Genomic DNA, 16,828 nt, shown 5'->3' with positions numbered 1-16,828 from the left:
ATGCAGTAGTGGGTGGGGGAGTGGGGAGTGGGGCTGAAGGGAGGCTCAAGAGGGAGGGGATATATGTATACCTACATCTGATCCAATGTTGCTCAGCAGAAACTAATACAATGTTTTAAAGAATTATGCGGCAATAAAAAAAAAAGTGGATGAATGTGCTCAGAATTACTCTATTATTGAATTACTTTTTTCTAAACATAAAAAAAAAAAAACTTGATTTTGCTATGGATCCATAGTGTGAATGCATATATTTGAGTTTAATTGCGGAAAGAAAATTTTCCCATGAAATTCACAGTTCTTTCTTCAGCATAAGCCTTCTATTCATTGTTATAGGATTGGAAATAACCAAGGATTCAACCAACCATGGACTTTGTAGGACTATAGTACACTACCAAAAAATATCCATATATAAGTGAACCCACACAGTTCAAACTTGCATGGTTCAAGGGTCAATTGAATTCATGATTATTATTTGATTTGATGATACATTTTAACTACCATCTTCTTTTCTCTTTCCCATCAGTAACCCTATTTGTCTTTTTCTTGTTCCAGGCTAATTTGGGGGCTACTCCTTTGTTGTTTTATAATCCAGAGCAAATTTTAATCATTTATTCCCCTGAACTGCCATAATTATTTTTCATGTTAGCATATATCTGTGATGCTCTCCTGCAAAGAAACACATGTAATTTCTCAAAACCATTGACCCTGTTGGCAAGTGTGATCTGTTTCTGTCTTACTTATACCATTCTCATAGAAGTTGAATTTTTTATTCCCCTCACATGTTCTGGTACAAACTCAATGACTAGCACTTTTCTTGGACCATTTTAAATGTCAATTTTTATTTTGTCAAGACACACTGTTGGAAGACTTCACTAAGAATTTTACATAATACAAACCAATGCCACAAATTATCATCTAACAAAACCAAAAAAAAAAAAACTGTTGAGACAGACTTTTTAACTTCCATATTAGGATAATAGCCCAAATATTTGTGTATTCCTTTAAAATTCATAATTTCTTTGATAAAACATAATGTTTTATCCCATCAACAGACTTGTAACGATACTATGTTTAGTTCCAATTTATTGAAAGGATACTGAGCCTCAGAGGTACTTATGATTCATCTAAGGTATTACATATATAAATATGGGAGCTTGGATGCTAGAATAATATACATTCTCCTAAATCTCAGAGCTTTAATTTAATTAAATAATATTTTATATAATTACAAAGCTATTATCTAATAAGCAATCTCTTAAGCTCAGAAATACTATATGGAATGTGAGAGAATATGCTTGGAGCTCAAGTTGTCAGCATGCCACACTTAAACACACGTGATTATCAATGTGCAACTATTACAGTTTTACTGAACATACAATAAAAGGATCATAGCATATAGATTTATGAATCTGCTTAAAGTCAAATACTAACAAATAGCCGCAAAAAGCTCATTACTGGGTTATGATTCAGATTCCACATAACATATGTATTCCACAAATACATATTGAATGCTTATTCAAATATTCAGTCATATTCAATCCTTAAGCCAAAACTATGAAGTAGATGATGCTACCTCAGTTTTACAGATGAAGAAACTAAAACCTGAGAAAAATAAAAAGCCCCATATTGTCTAGACTGCAAATATGAAAATCAAATGCACGTATTACGATTATTCCTCTGTATGCCAAACAATGTTAAATAGGTCCATACTTCCGGAGTTCTGTGAGGTTGTGGACTAAAAGTGTTTTAATTCAACAAGTGGTTCTTTCATACTTTTCCCCTATGGGAGTACTATTGAATCTGGAGCTCCACTGTACTAAATTGAAACAATATAAACTTTTTAATGATACATTCAAAGAACACTTAGTATAATTTGTTTTAGAAGGAATTCACCTTTATTTTTTTCTATGAAGTTAAAACTAGCCGAACCGAAACTTGCTGTATCATCAATATGAAATATGTTGGATTTAAGGAAACACAGATTGTTTTCTTTAACATAAAAATCAGTCATATTCTTCCTTCCTGTTAAAGAGTTGCCTGTGATAGTCTTTAGATAGTGCTAAACTGAAGAAGACCAGTTTTCTAATCAGACTTTTTCAAACCGTGTCTTAAACTGCAGAGAAGCAATTTTGGTAAACATAGGACCTTAATGCTACATTCTTTGTTGGTTCAACACAGGAAAGAATCACCGATTGAAACAATCAATAGAAAGCAGCCAGTTAGTCAGCACCTAATGCCCACCCTCTTATGAGCTCCAATAAAAGCTTATGTCAGCAAAGAAAGTCATGACAGCATGAAACTCAAAAATGAAACGGCAGTCTTCTGCTCTTGGGGTATCTGAAGTCTGTAACAATCTGGTTAAACCTCTCAGGATTCCATCTAATTCTAGATTATTTCTCTCAAGTTTGGGGGACTATTTTCCATTTTATCCACTGACCTGACATTGATTGTATCCACAGTGTATCTTCCAATTTTGATTCCATTTCATACTATCTTCTGGCATTTCTCAAAATACTCTAAAAACATACAAGTATCAATTGCTAAGATAAAACATGACAGGGTGAGCTCTAGTTCAGAAACCAGACTGAGTTCTCATGTTTTGAACGAAAATAACCATCTTCACACTTGCTTTGGATAAAGGCTTTGCCTTGATGATTAACCAAATGTTATGTAACTGCCATATTATTTTTGTGAAAAACTATGGCAACAACAATGAAATATAATCTTTCTTGTTATTTCCTTTCTTAAAATTTTAATTTTGATTCAGTGGGTGTAATCTCCCCATGGATATGTAGCATCTTGATCACTGGGTAGACTCCGGGAGTTGGCGATGGACAGAGAGGCCTGGCGTGCTGCAATTCATGGGGTCGCAAAGAGTCGGACACGACTGAGCGACTGAACTGAACTGAACTGAAATGATCACTGGAGAAGCTAGTACCTTCCCATCCAACATCTCACACTGAGAGCTGTGAGACTGGAAGAGGAGAAAACAATACACATAGATTTTTGGACACTAACGTGTATCACACAGTGCTCTTGATGCTTTAATTATGCCACCAAAGTAACTCTCACAGCTTCCATAAGTGTATGGCATTAATATCAGCCCTAGTTCATAAAAGAGGAAAGAAAGTCTGGGTGACTACGTGCATGGGTCAATTTCTCCAGCAGCAAGAAGCACACATCATTTCTCTAGACTTTCACTTGTTCATCTGAATAAGTTTAACTAGACTGTTGCTAATAATTGCTTTATTTCAATCTCTCTCCTGTGCTGGGAGAAAAGATGCTCGTTGGTACTTACATATCAATTATTTTGACATTTGCCATCGAGTCTCAAGTTCCCCATAAACCTAACGTACTCTTAAGTTGGAAATATCAATCTGAAATTTTAAGCAGAATCTTTTTTTTTTCTTTTTATTCAATACATATGTTTCAGAAAAGGTAATAATTCCCCCTTATTCTTTGCTGGTGTTGCTTTCTATTTACCTATGTTTGATAGTTTCGCTGATTTTTATCTCTTTCTTCATTTTACAGAGATTTCCTTCATGCTGGTTTTCTGTGTATTGTACCTAACTATCTGGGGCAAAGCATTGCTGTGCTTTTCTTGTATGTTCTATAATTTTCTGAAATAAAAGGAAACATGGGAAGTCACTTACAAAAAGTAAATAATTCCCTAAATTTAGTTCTGATATTCAGTGGTGATGACTGACTTTTTTATTCAGATTCTAATCATGGAATGAGGAAGAGATATTTAGCAACATTACTTAAGTGAAAGCCCTCTCTTCATGTCTAATTCAGTTCAGAGGGTTTTATGTCCTAATATTCTTGATTCCCTAGAACTAGTTGTCATTTCTCATGTTCGGAGACACTTCTAAAAATAAATCACCTTGAAAAGGGCCCAAAACCACAAGAACCGAGAACTTCCATTTTTCTTTCTTCCTTGTAATAAAAAGTTTCATCCAAGAAAAAGTAAGATCTTTTAAACATATTAAAAATTTACAAAACAATGAAGAAAACTCTTTGAAAGCAATTTTTAAAGAAGAAGGAAGTTTTGCCTCAAGGTTATTTTATTTTCATGACTATAATGTGAAATAATGGGCAACTTCTGTGCTAAAAGAAGAAAAAATGCACACACATTTGATTTATGGCTGTCATTCCTTTACCAGTCACTGTTCAAAAGTATTTAGTCATAATTTGCCATGCATTAAAATGATACTTCATCTTACGGTTTTTACTAATTTCAGAATGATTATTTCCATCCATAAAAATTGAAAGAGAAGTAAAAAAGCCTGCAAAACTTCAACACATTGTGGATTCAATTCCCCAGGGTTCTCAGATCATCCCTCTAAAATCATGGAAAGAAGAAACTGTTTTGTAAATGTGTTTACAAATGTCTGCTTGCTAAACAAGCATGACTCAATAACAACAGCATCAAAAGATGAATCTTTTACTTTCTATTTTTCTATAGTATTGAAAGTGTAAATTATAAAACATTGTAAAGACTTTAAATTAAAACTCTACATATCTCCACGGGAGGCTTTCAAAGACCTGTGCTAATACAAGGATGACAACGCTTTTTATCGTCTACTGGCTTCAATCCTCCTAGAGAAGCAGATGTATCCTGAAGAGAACTGTTGAAAATGTCACAACTTCTACTAGAAAAACAAAATGCTATCATATACAGGAATTCCATTATCTTCTCTTCATTCTAGCAGCTGGCACTAACAGATGGTTGCTTTTTCTTCTTTCTTTTTTTTTTTTTAATTGAAAAGAACAATAAAAAGGCTGTAGCTCAATCAAAAACCTGTGCTTTCTTTCATTTGTTTAACTGCATGCAGAGGTAAGGAATTAAAATCTTGAATTTACTACAAAAAATCAAATACCAGATGGTTTCATAATTGGATAATTTTTTTCTCCCACAGCAAACCAGACTTTCAAAAAGATGACGATATGGGCTAAAAATATGTGTGCATGAAATATTCAATCTTTGTACTTGAATGTAAAAAAAGAAATAATTATTATTTAAATTCTGGAGAGTTTGACCAAACTAAGTTTCATAGTAAATTACATTAGTATGAGCCACCATATATTGATTTATGCTCAGCCTGGTTTTTTTTAGTATTTCATACAACATAATAAATCACACTTTTTGAACTGAAAAAATATTTTGAAATAAATCTTACAGAGTTTTATGTTCCATTTGAGACAAAGTTAGCATAAAATTATAGATTTTAGTCTAGGTAATTTCACAAATGATACAAGATAATGAAAATATGCACCAAATAAAAATAACATATCAAGTGAAATAATCATTATCTCTGCTATATCCAAGACTCAATAAGAACACAATTACAGATATGTTATTTTGAAGTTATTGAATTTTCCTTTTGGTATATGCTCAATAATTGCCTTCAAAGAAATCCATATTCTGGAGCTTGTTAATGTTACCTTATATGGCAAAAGGGAGTTTGCAGATGTGACCAAGTTAAGGATCATGATATGGAAAGATTATATTGGATCATCTGGGTGGGGTCTAAATATAATCACAAAACTTAAAAAAGAAGACATATATGAGTTTTAAGTATTATAATAAAATTTCATTTTAATAGACATAATAAGTAAAGTTGAATAAAAATGTATCCATGAATACTTTTTCAATCTTTCTGGGAATATTGATTCACCGTTATCAGAAAATGATGGCATAAACATGAAGTAATAATATTAATTAGCCCATTTCTTAAGAATCTTTCCATAATGTATACCTTGTGCTGTGCTTAGTGGCTCAGTCGTATCCAACTCTTTGCAACCCCATAGACTGAGCCTGCCGGGCTCCTCTGTCCATGGGGATTCTCCAGGGAAGAATACTGGAGTGGGTTGTCATGCCCTCCTCCAGGGGATCTTTCTGACTCAGGGATCAAACCCAGGTTTCCCGCATTGCAGGAGGGTTCTTTACCTTCTGAGTCACCAGGGCAAGAATACTGGAGTGGGTAGCCTATCCCTTCTCCAGGGGATCTTCCCGACCCAAGAACCAAATCAGGGTCTCCAGCATTGCAGGCAGATTCTTTATTAGCTGAGCTACTAAGGAAGTCCAACAAATACCTTAGGATTAATGAAAATATTTCGTACATGGTTTGGGTTTTATGATAAAGCTCTATGCTATAATATAAAACTTCAAATAATTAGTATTTCATAAAACTTTATTTAACACTTTTGCAAAATGCACTCAATAACCATTTTGCATGTATAAAATCCTGCAAGTTTCTTAACTGAATGAATTAATACTACTACACAAGTTCATTTTTCCTAATTATTTTAGTGACAACATTAAGTTATGGATACATTAAAAATTATTTAAGAACAAATAATATTGATCGATTATATTACTGCATAGAACTACCTGAGATTTCTTAAGATTGCCCTATTATGTTGCTACTGGACAGCATGCAGTGCACTTACTGTAACACATAGTTCATTCAAGGCAGCCATTCATACATTTGGAAAAATGTCTGCCTGATTATAACTTTGAAAGTTTATATATTGATCCAACTTCAATCACTTCTCTATCATTTTCTGCAACCTGCTATGATCCAAGTAGGCCCTTCTTGAACCTCTGTTACAATTTTCTAAGAACTAGTTTGACCACCACTTTTATATTAACACAACCTTATTGTCCAATTCATAGAGAGCATGTTTTCATGAAGATGGCCAGAGTAGATCAGTTTGGTAAAATGTTAAACTAGCAGTAAGCAGATAAATGACTTCCCAAGAGATACTGAGGGCTTCCCAGGTAGCTCAGGGGGGTAATTATATATATATATATGTGTGTGTGTGTGTGTGTGTGTGTGTATACACACATACATATATATATAACTAAATAGTAGGTACAATATATAGGTCAATCATATATTAGAATATAAGTGCTACAGAAAAACTAGATGGGATAAAAACAATAAAAATCTTGGAGGGGGCACTCTTTGAATTTTCTTGATAAACAACCTCATCAATGAGGTAATGTGTAGAGAAGTAAGTTACATTTTGAAAGGACTGCTCTAGCCGATGGGTTGAGGATATACTACATTTTCTTGGAGGGAGTAGGGTGACAGAAAGAGTTTGGAATCTGAGTCTAGTTGGGAAAGGAGTCCTAAAACCATGCTGGAAATATTTGCAGTTGGACTAGACTTATAACAGTGAAGGTGATGAGAAGTATCCAGATTCAGGCTTTAACTTGGGTTACATCCTCTAATCGTCTGGCTTTAAATTACCTCATATAAAATGGAAACTACTCAATTTATATTTTCAGCTCAAACTTCCAACCTAAATGTCAGAAATACACACACACACATACACAAATACCCATGTAACACTTTACATGAGCTTTAAAAAGATAGTTCATTTTTTTCTGATATCTGGATCTACCATAGTTGAAATGAATTAAACTGTACTCTAATAAAATTAAGTTGGAGTACCCACTGGAGCCCATCAGTATTTTTGTTCACTTTTATTTTTCCAAAATTATTTTTAGTTGGAATATAGTAAGCAAGATTTTCTGATTATTGCCTCATGAATACAGTTTACCATAAGTTGGAGAAGTTCAAGACGAAGAAAAATTTAGTTGCTTAGGCTTGACAATAAATCTTACGCTCTAAAGTAAAGAAGAATCATTTGCTTAGATCTGCAGCAGAATTTTCAGCTCAATTTAGATTTTAGAATAAGACTACTGCAGTTGAGTGAGACAGAAAATAAACTCTTGAATAAATTATCATGACTGAAGAACAATCCTGCAAAAAGGCTGAAATAGGGAGACATATAGAAACAGAGAAGGAATAAAGAAGGAATGACATTAGCTTATCTACCTATCTAGCCAGCTATCTTTTTTATATTGAAGCTTCTGCTTCCTCAGTTGGGAGCACTGCAGAAATGACATTTGAAAGACTAGATTCATCCTAATCTATTAGAAGCAAAAAGAAATATGACAGAAAAATTTAAAGTGCATATATCCAATGACAAACAAATTAGTTTTCTTCAGCAGTAAGCAAGCCTGTGTGCTGAAAGTATAATGAATCTTAACCAAGACGAAAGTGAACATTTTTTCACTGAGAAATAAAATGTCTAAGAAAAAAGTAGAATTCATAGTGTTTTTTCTTTGCTTTTCCTTAAAACGTCTAAGGTTAATTTTCAATGTGTCTATAGAACTTCAACAATGAATGATTCTTGTCATCAATATAGCTGACCACTGCAGAATGTTGGCCAACCTCTACATCTCTATTAATGGAAAGAATCATTATGTGGTTCATGTCAGTAATCAGGGTACCAGATACTGGAAGGGCAACTCATTTAACTTGCACTTTATTTCACTGAGCTACTTTTGCCGTTCATCTTTACTGATCCCCTTACTGCCGGCCAAGGAATTGTGCATCTGTTATTAGCAAATCTGATTTTACCTTATGTCAGAAAGGACAAATGAACAATTGACAACATAACCTTTTGTTTCAGAGAGATCCAAGGTACTATGTTTCAATAGCAGTGATACGGCACATGTATTAGCCATATTCAGCTTGACAGGAAGTGAATATTGTACCTTAAAGCAGCTTAAAAGTTAAAAAGAAAAAAAAGTGAGTGCCTTGTTTTTCAATTAACATTGAAAATGTCCGTTTACTGGCTATTATTTATTGATTTTTAATATAAGAAACAAACAAAAATAATGTGATTTCTAAAACATGTGAAATAAATATTTGCCAGTATGAAATGGACAGGCATTACACAACAGGTTTCAATGAAAATAAAAACTGAAATTCAAAAAAGGATTTTCCCCCTTTTTAACTGCAGCAATTTATTAGAATCCCTGATTCATTTTTTCTTCTGTACATATTTGTGAACTATTCTTGAGTATCCCAAAGATTTTTGTGAAAGGTACAAAGTATTGTCATATAAATTTTTTGATTATATTTATACTGAGAAAAGCAAAAAGGGTAGCAATATATAATGTAACCTTTGAAGGAAAACAGGGTTGAAATGCATTAACCATGTTAGTATATTTAGCAAATATTACACACACACATACACAAACACACACTGTTAAGATAAACATTTAAATGCCAAAGACTTTTTGAAGAAATGGAGAAAAATAGTTTTAAGTGAGCTTTTTCTGTAAATATGAGAAATTTGTGTTAAAATGGAGTATATTTGTACAGAAATCTGTGAGAACAGAGCAGCCATTGAGGTTGGAGGGGACCAACCATCTGCAGGCATCATCTGTTGTCATGAAGACATCAGTGTTCATTAGCAAAAAGAATTGCTCCCCAGATCCACAGATGTCCACCTTGTTTGCCTAGAGTAGACTATGCCCAAAAGGAAGAGCAGGAAGGAAATCTCCGCCAGCAAATAAGAAAAATGTGCTTTCTCTGCTTCCATATTGTTAGGTTGCTAGACGTAGAAGTTCTCTACTATGGTCTCTCAATGATGAGAAGTTTGAAAAATAGGTGCCTGTAGAATGATTAATACCAGCTCTCATAAATTATGCCCTATTAACAAGTAGTTATCTGACAGTTATCAGTATGATGTCATTTCTGCCAATTGCAATAATTTGCAAACACTTTAATAAATTGCAAGACAAGTTAATGATCATTTTATGCTCCAAAGTGTTTCAGATTTCTCAAGTGAATCATGTTTTTCTCCCTGTAACCCAGGTCAACAAGGTTCACATCTGTATTATTTTTGTTCTTTTCTCTCTGTCTCTCTCTCTTTTTTTTGTTTTAAAAAGATGACAGCATACAAACATAGACAGATGTTTATGATCACACATATGACAAGCAGCAGTAGAAGAATCCTAATGCAGATAGTAATGTATTATCTAGTTTCAACCTGTTTCATGTCTAATGATGGATATTACTAATGTATTAGCAATACATATTACTAATGTATTAGCAATACATATTACTAATGTATTAGTAACCAGAGTCAGAAGTTTATGGATTAATTTATTGGATTGGGATCTGACTTGACAATGTTCTTTTCTTCCTTGTGAGAAATGAGTCACTTGCTAACAGATTAGAGGAGTTCCTGAGTCTTGAGTCCTCCCCAGTGATACTGATAGTTCAGTCTTCTGGAAAATGTTCATTGATTTTTAAAAATAACTTTTGGCAAAATATCTCAGGAATCTGAACTTGCACAGAATTATAAAAGGTTTCCCTAGTAGTTTACCACAGACATAAATAAAGACAAGCTAGGGAGATGCCATAGGTGAAAATCATTTGTCCGTAACTATGTACATCAATATAAGAATAAGTAAAATAAATTGAATAGTGAATACTTAAAAAGTAAATTATGTCATCAAAATCTCCTGCCACAACAGTCTCTAAATTAATTGAACTTTTAAGTTCAATTTTAGGTCTAATAGATATTGTTAAGATAAGGAAGAAAACTATATGAGTATAGGGTAATTGTAATTCTTGGAATACACATTACAATAAAAACATCCATTACAAACCATATTTACATGCTGAATAATGCCTTTAGTTAATTATTTGCAACTGATAATATTGTATAAACTCTGAAAATGGGATTTGTATAAAGGTTCAGTTCAGTTCAGTAGCTCAGTTGTGCCCAACTCTTTGCGACCCCATGAATCACAGCACGCCAGGCCTCCCTGTCCATCACCAACTCCCGGAGTTTACCCAAACTCATGTCCATTGAGTCGGTGATGCCATCCAGCCATCTCATCCTCTGTCATCCCCTTCTCCTCCCGCCCCCAATCCTTCCCAGCATCAGGGTCTTTTCCAATGGGCCAACTCTTCACATGAGGTGGCCAAAGTATTGGAGTTTCAGCTTCAACATCAGTCCTTCCAATGAACACCCAGGACTGATCTCCTTTAGGATGGACTGCTTGGATCTCCTTGCAGTCCAAGGGACTCTCAAGAGTCTTCTCCAACAACACAGTTCAAAAGCATCAATTCTTCGGCACTCAGCTTTCTTTATAGTCCAACTCTCACATCCATACATGACTACTGGAAAAACCATAGGCTTGACTAGATGGACTTTTGTTGGCAAAGTAATGGCCCTGCTTTTTAATATGCTATCTAGGTTGGTCATAACTTTCCTTCCAAGGAGTAAGCGTCTTTTAATTTCATGGCTGCAATCACCATCTGCAGTGATTTTGGAGTGCAGAAAAATAAAGTCTAACACTGTTTCTACTGTTTCCCCATCTATTTGCCATGAAGAGATGGGACCAGATGCCATGATCTTAGTTTTCTGAATGTTGAGCTTTAAGCCAACCTTTTCACTCTCCTCTCTCACTTTCATGAAGAGGCTTTTTAGTTCCACTTCACTTTCTGCCATAAGGTGGTGTCATCTGTATATCTTTGAGGTTATTGATATTTCTCCCAGCAATCTTGATTCCAGCTTGCGCATCTTCCAGCCCAGTGTTTCTCATGATGTACTCTGCATATAAGTTAAATAAGCAGGGTGACAATATACAGCCTTGACGTACTCCTTTTCCTATTTGGAACCACCTGGTTGTTCCATGTCCAATTCTAACTATTGCTTCCTGACCTCCATACAGGTTTCTCAAGAGACAGGTCAGATGGTCTGGTATGCCCATCTCTTGAAGAATTTTCCACAGTTTATTGTGATCCACACAAAGGCTTTGGCATAGTCAATAAAACAGAAAGAGATTTTTTCTGGAACTCTCTTGCTTTTTCGATGATCCAGTAGATGTTGGCAATTTGATCTCTGGTTCCTCTGCCTTTTCTAAAACCAGCTTGAACATCTGGAAGTTCACGGTTCACGTATTGCTGAAGCCTGGCTTGGGAATTTTGAGCATTACTTTACTAGCATGTGAGATGAGTGCAATTGTACAGTAGTTTGAGCATTCTTTGACATTGTCTTTCTTTGGAATTGGAATGAAAACTGACCTTTTCCAGTCCTGTGGCCACTGCTGAGTTTTCCAAATTTGCTGGCATATTGAGTGCAGCACTTTCACAGCATCATCTTTCAGGATTTGAAATAGCTCAACTGGAAATTCCATCCCCTCTACTAGCTTTGTTTGTAGTGATGTTTCCTAAGTCTCACTTGACTTCACATTCCAGGATGTCTGGCTCTAGGTGAGTGATCACATCATCATGATTATCTGGGTCGTGAAGATCTTTTTTGTACAGTTCTTCTGTGTATTCTTGCCACTTCTTCTTAATATCTTCTGCTTCTGTTAGGTCCATACCATTTCTGTCCTTTATCGAGCCTATCTTTGCATTAAATGTTCCCTTGGTATGTTTAATTTTCTTGAAGAGATCTCTAGTCTTTCCCATTCTGTTGTTTTCCTCTATTTCTTTGCATTGATCGCTGAGGAAGGCTTTGTTATCTCTCCTTGCTATTCTTTGGAACTCTGCATTCAAATGGGAATATCTTTCCTTTTCTTCTTTGCTTTTTGCTTCTCTTCTTCTCACAGCTATTTGTACGGCCTCCTCAGACAGACATTTTGCTTTTTTGCATTTCTTTTCCATAGGGATGGTCTTGATCCCTGTCTCCTATACAGTGTCACGAACCTCTGTCCATAGTTCATCAGGCTCTCTGTCTATCAGATCTAGTCCCTTAAATCTGTCTATAAACCTTACAGTTCTGTAAAAATTGAGTTCATTAAAGGATGAAAAATAATGCAAAGTATCACCTGTACAAACAACCTGCACATTTTTTAGCACATTTAAGATTTACAGGAATGAGACAGTTCTATTCATAATATTATAATTACTTTACAACTAATGGTATTTTGACTGGTTGCTTTAGTTGCTAAGTCATGTCTGAATTTTTGCAACCCCATAGACAATAGCTCTCCAGGCTTCTCTATCCATGGGATTTCCCAGGCAAGACTACTGGAGTGGGTTGCCATTTAATTATTTTTATTCATTTTAGATTTAATGGGCAATTTTATGACACTTTACAGTTTATTTAAAATTACCCGAATTTTTTATGGTTTTTTTCTTATTTATGAGTTCACAAATGTAGAGAAAGCTGTTTCCTAAATTTCCTTATAAAAGATAGTGGCACTCAGCATATCTACAAGTGCATAATATGACAATTACATGCAATGATGTTCAGCTAAAACACAGTAGATTTACTGAGACTATAAATTAAGAGCTTTCCTCAATGGCAGACCCAGAGGGATAGGTATGTATATATTCTTTTCTTGGAAACAATCATTCCTAGTTTTTGCTTTGTTTTGTGTTTGCCTAGTCTTCCTTAACTATTGGATGCCAAGTAGGCAAAAAGTTTCCTTAGAGTTGTTTAGGAATGTTTGGTTGATTTTATAAATAGAAATGATGGTTACTAATTTGTAAATCATGTGTACTTTATGCTAAACAAGTCTTCAGTAACTGCTTTCTAAAAATGTAATCTAAAATTGCACTTGATTTGGCAGCTGCCATTCCAATCAGTCAAAATATTGAAATGTCAGCCTCTCAGTTATAAGAAAACAGGAAAATTCAGGTTAATCAACATATTTATTGAACAAAAAAGGACACGTAAGTGGAATTTCCATGTCAAAATATTTCATTTTTAGTAAGGACTTATCTGGCATGCCTTTGGTAGCACTAAAAATGTTATCAATCATTCTTGTCACTTAAATAATCATATTTTATCATGTGTTCACATGCTGCATGATTGTCTGAAGCAATTTCAATTGATAAAGATTTCTATTTTCATTTTCTTTTTTTTTTCACTTAATCAGCTTTATTGAGATATAATTCACATACCGTACAATTCACCCATTTAAAGTGTATAATTTACATTTTTAGTATATTAACAATATTGTTCATATATTGACATAATCTGAATTTTGAGCAGTTTTATCACCCCTGAAGAAACTTAGTAAACACTCCTATTACCCTCTACCACCTACCCTCATAACTTAGTCAGCAACTAATATAATTTCTGCACTAATCTAATTTCCATCTTTAGGCATACACATGTTCTCAACATTTCATATATGTTGAATCAAACAATAAGTAGTGCTTTGTTACTGACTTCTTTCAGTTAACATAGTGTTTTCAAGCTTCATCAGTGTTTTAGCATACATCACTATCCTATTAATACATTCCTTTTTATGGCTAAGTAATATTACATTGGAAAGATGTACCATATTTTGTTTAACCATTCATCAGTTGATGGCTTTTGGGGGGTTTTCCACTTTCTGTGTTACAAATAATGCTGCTAAGACCATTTCTGTATGAATTTATTTTGTGGGGATGTTTTCAGTTTTTTTTACAATGAATATATACCTAGGTGTGAAATTGCTAGGGCATATGATAACTTTATGTTTAACTATTTGAGCCACTGCCAGATGTTTTCCAAAGTGAATGCATGAGTTTGCATTCTAATCTGTAGTATATGACAGTTCCAATCCCCATATTCTCAACAACCTTGATGTGTCTTTTGATGATTAGTCATCCTAGTGGTGTGGAGTAGTGGGTTTGATGTTTTCCTTGACCATTAATGATGCTGAATATCTGCTCATGAATGGGACATTTGCATATCTTTGTTGGAGAAATGCCTCTTCAGATTCTTTGCCAATTTTTAAACCGTGTTATTTGTCTTTTTGTGTTAAGAGTTTTTCTATATATTCCAGATACACAGTGCTTAATAGATATACAGTTAGAATTTTTTTTTCCATTCTTTGGACCTTTTTCATTTCTTGAATGCTGTCCTTGGAAGCAAAAAGGTATCCATTTTGATAAAGTTGAATTTACCTATTTTTTTCTATTCTTGGCTGTGCTTTTGTGTCATCTCTAAGAAGTTTTACCTAATCTAAGATCATGGTGATACATTCGTCTATTTTCTTCTATGAGTGTAATTGGTTTAGTTCTCACAGTTAGGTCTATGATATATTTTTTTATTTTATTTTTTTAAATTTTTTTATTATTTATTTTAGTTGGAGGCTACTTACTTTACAATATTGTAGTGGTTTTTGCCATACATTGACATGAATCAGCTATGGGTTTACATGTGTTTCCCATCTTGAACCCCCCTCCCACCTCCCTCCCCATCCCATCCCTCTGGGTCATCCCATTGCCCCAGCCCTGAGCATTTGTCTCATGCATCGAACCTGGAATGGCATTCTGTTTCACATATGATAATATACATGTTTCAATGCTATTCTCTCAGAACATCCCACCCTTACCTTCTCCCTCAGAGTCCATAAGACTGTTCTATGCATCTGTGTCTCTTATTCTGTCTCGCATATAGGGTTATCGTTACCATCTTTCAAATTCCATATATATGCATTAGTATACTGTATTGGTGTTTTTCTTTCTGGCTTACTTCACTCTGTATAATGGGCTCCAGTTTCACCCATTTCGTTAGAACTGATTTAAATGTATTCTTTTTAATGGCTGAGTAATATTCCATTGTGTATATGTACCACAGCTTCATTTTCATTTTCTTTCCCACTTCTCTTAAGATATTTAACTGTCTACTTCTAGTAGTTTTCAAAGAGTAGTGTTTCTATCTGTGGAAACAGTTCTGACTTTCATCCTTTCAACCATATGCATATTATATACAAACCGGTTGAAAGCTATTGGATGTCATTGTTCTCACAGATATTAAAATTCTACTAAGTTATACTTCTTTTTTGTTGTTTGTAAATACAATAAATGTGGCACACCAGATGTCTAGATGCCTGTAAGAAATCATTTTCTGAAAAGAATTCAGTTGGCTTTAACTCACCTCAGGAACAACTAAATTGAAAACAAGTAAATGGGAAGAGATTAGGAATAAAGTGGCAAAAGAAATGAAAGCCAGTTAGTGAGACAGTATGTAATACTTTAATCCATTTAATTAAATTGTTATTTATTGATTTCCTATTACTTACTGTGCTTGGCAACATAGACAATCCAAAGATCAATTGGATATAACTGTTGTGTTGTCAGAACTCAATTTACTGAGAGAGATAAGAAAAGTATATAAAACAAGCTCAACTCTAAAAAGCATGTAACTGAGCCACAAACAAAGAGTAAGGTAAACAAAGGAAGGTCAGAGATTGCATGTGATTGAATAATTTGGGAATAATTTAAAGGTAGGGAAGGCAAATGAAATAGAAGGAACACTATGAGCAAACTATGTAGACAAGAAATGTTTAATTTTATTAAAGAAACCTAAGAAAATTCATTATAGCTATAGGTTACTACTGATACATTTCTTTCCACTAAACAGTGTATTAAAGACACTTAAAGCCATACATATGTAAGCACTGAATGAGTTTGCTTTGAGAATTATAATCATACTGCTGTTAAGCTATTTACTCATTTACACAACAAATGTATTGAGTTTGGGGGCCTGATCAGTCATCTCCCAAATATAGTAAAAAATACTAAAAAGCTGAATAAAATTGAATTTAATGGGTTCCTTATAGGGAAAACATGAGAAGGCAATAGCATATACAGCTGATAATGGATGAATGTACTTACTGCTAGATTTATAGAAAAGTGAATATTTGATATTGTACCCCCAATTCTGAGACAATACGATACAGCCTGCTACAATTTTTTAAGTGCTGGAAAAAGAAACAAAAATTCTGGGTCAAACATACAGGACAGTTCATCACTCCCAGTAATAACACTAGTGAGAATACCCATCTTGCACTAATTCCCTTAGCCATTATTGTCCCAGAGTGACACCAGTCAAGTCACCTGACAGTGGTACACAAGGTAGGTTGTGTTAGAGGAGAGGAAACCTGGGCTTAGGGAACATGAATCTTTTATAATGTGTACTATGCATATCTTCCTTTTGTTTCAAAGACAAAATACTATCTTGGTCTATCAGGGCTTGTGTTATGCAAACATCATCAAAA

At 34.2% G+C, this 16,828-nt stretch overlaps 1 pseudogene across 2 annotated transcripts in view; it reads right to left on the bottom strand.

Annotated features, from left to right (window-relative positions):
* LOC145509217 (protein CFDP2 pseudogene) overlaps positions 1-16,828 on the bottom strand; it is an 837,797-nt pseudogene that overhangs the window by 471,811 nt on the left and 349,158 nt on the right. The window lies entirely within an intron of this gene.

The sequence above is a fragment of the Giraffa tippelskirchi genome, chromosome 1 (assembly GCF_054371585.1).
Source record: "Giraffa tippelskirchi isolate mGirTip1 chromosome 1, T2T-mGirTip1v1.2.pri, whole genome shotgun sequence".
NCBI lineage: Eukaryota > Metazoa > Chordata > Mammalia > Artiodactyla > Giraffidae > Giraffa > Giraffa tippelskirchi.
The sequence above is the reverse complement of the archived record's forward strand: the minus strand, read 5'-3'. Positions and strand labels throughout refer to the sequence as shown.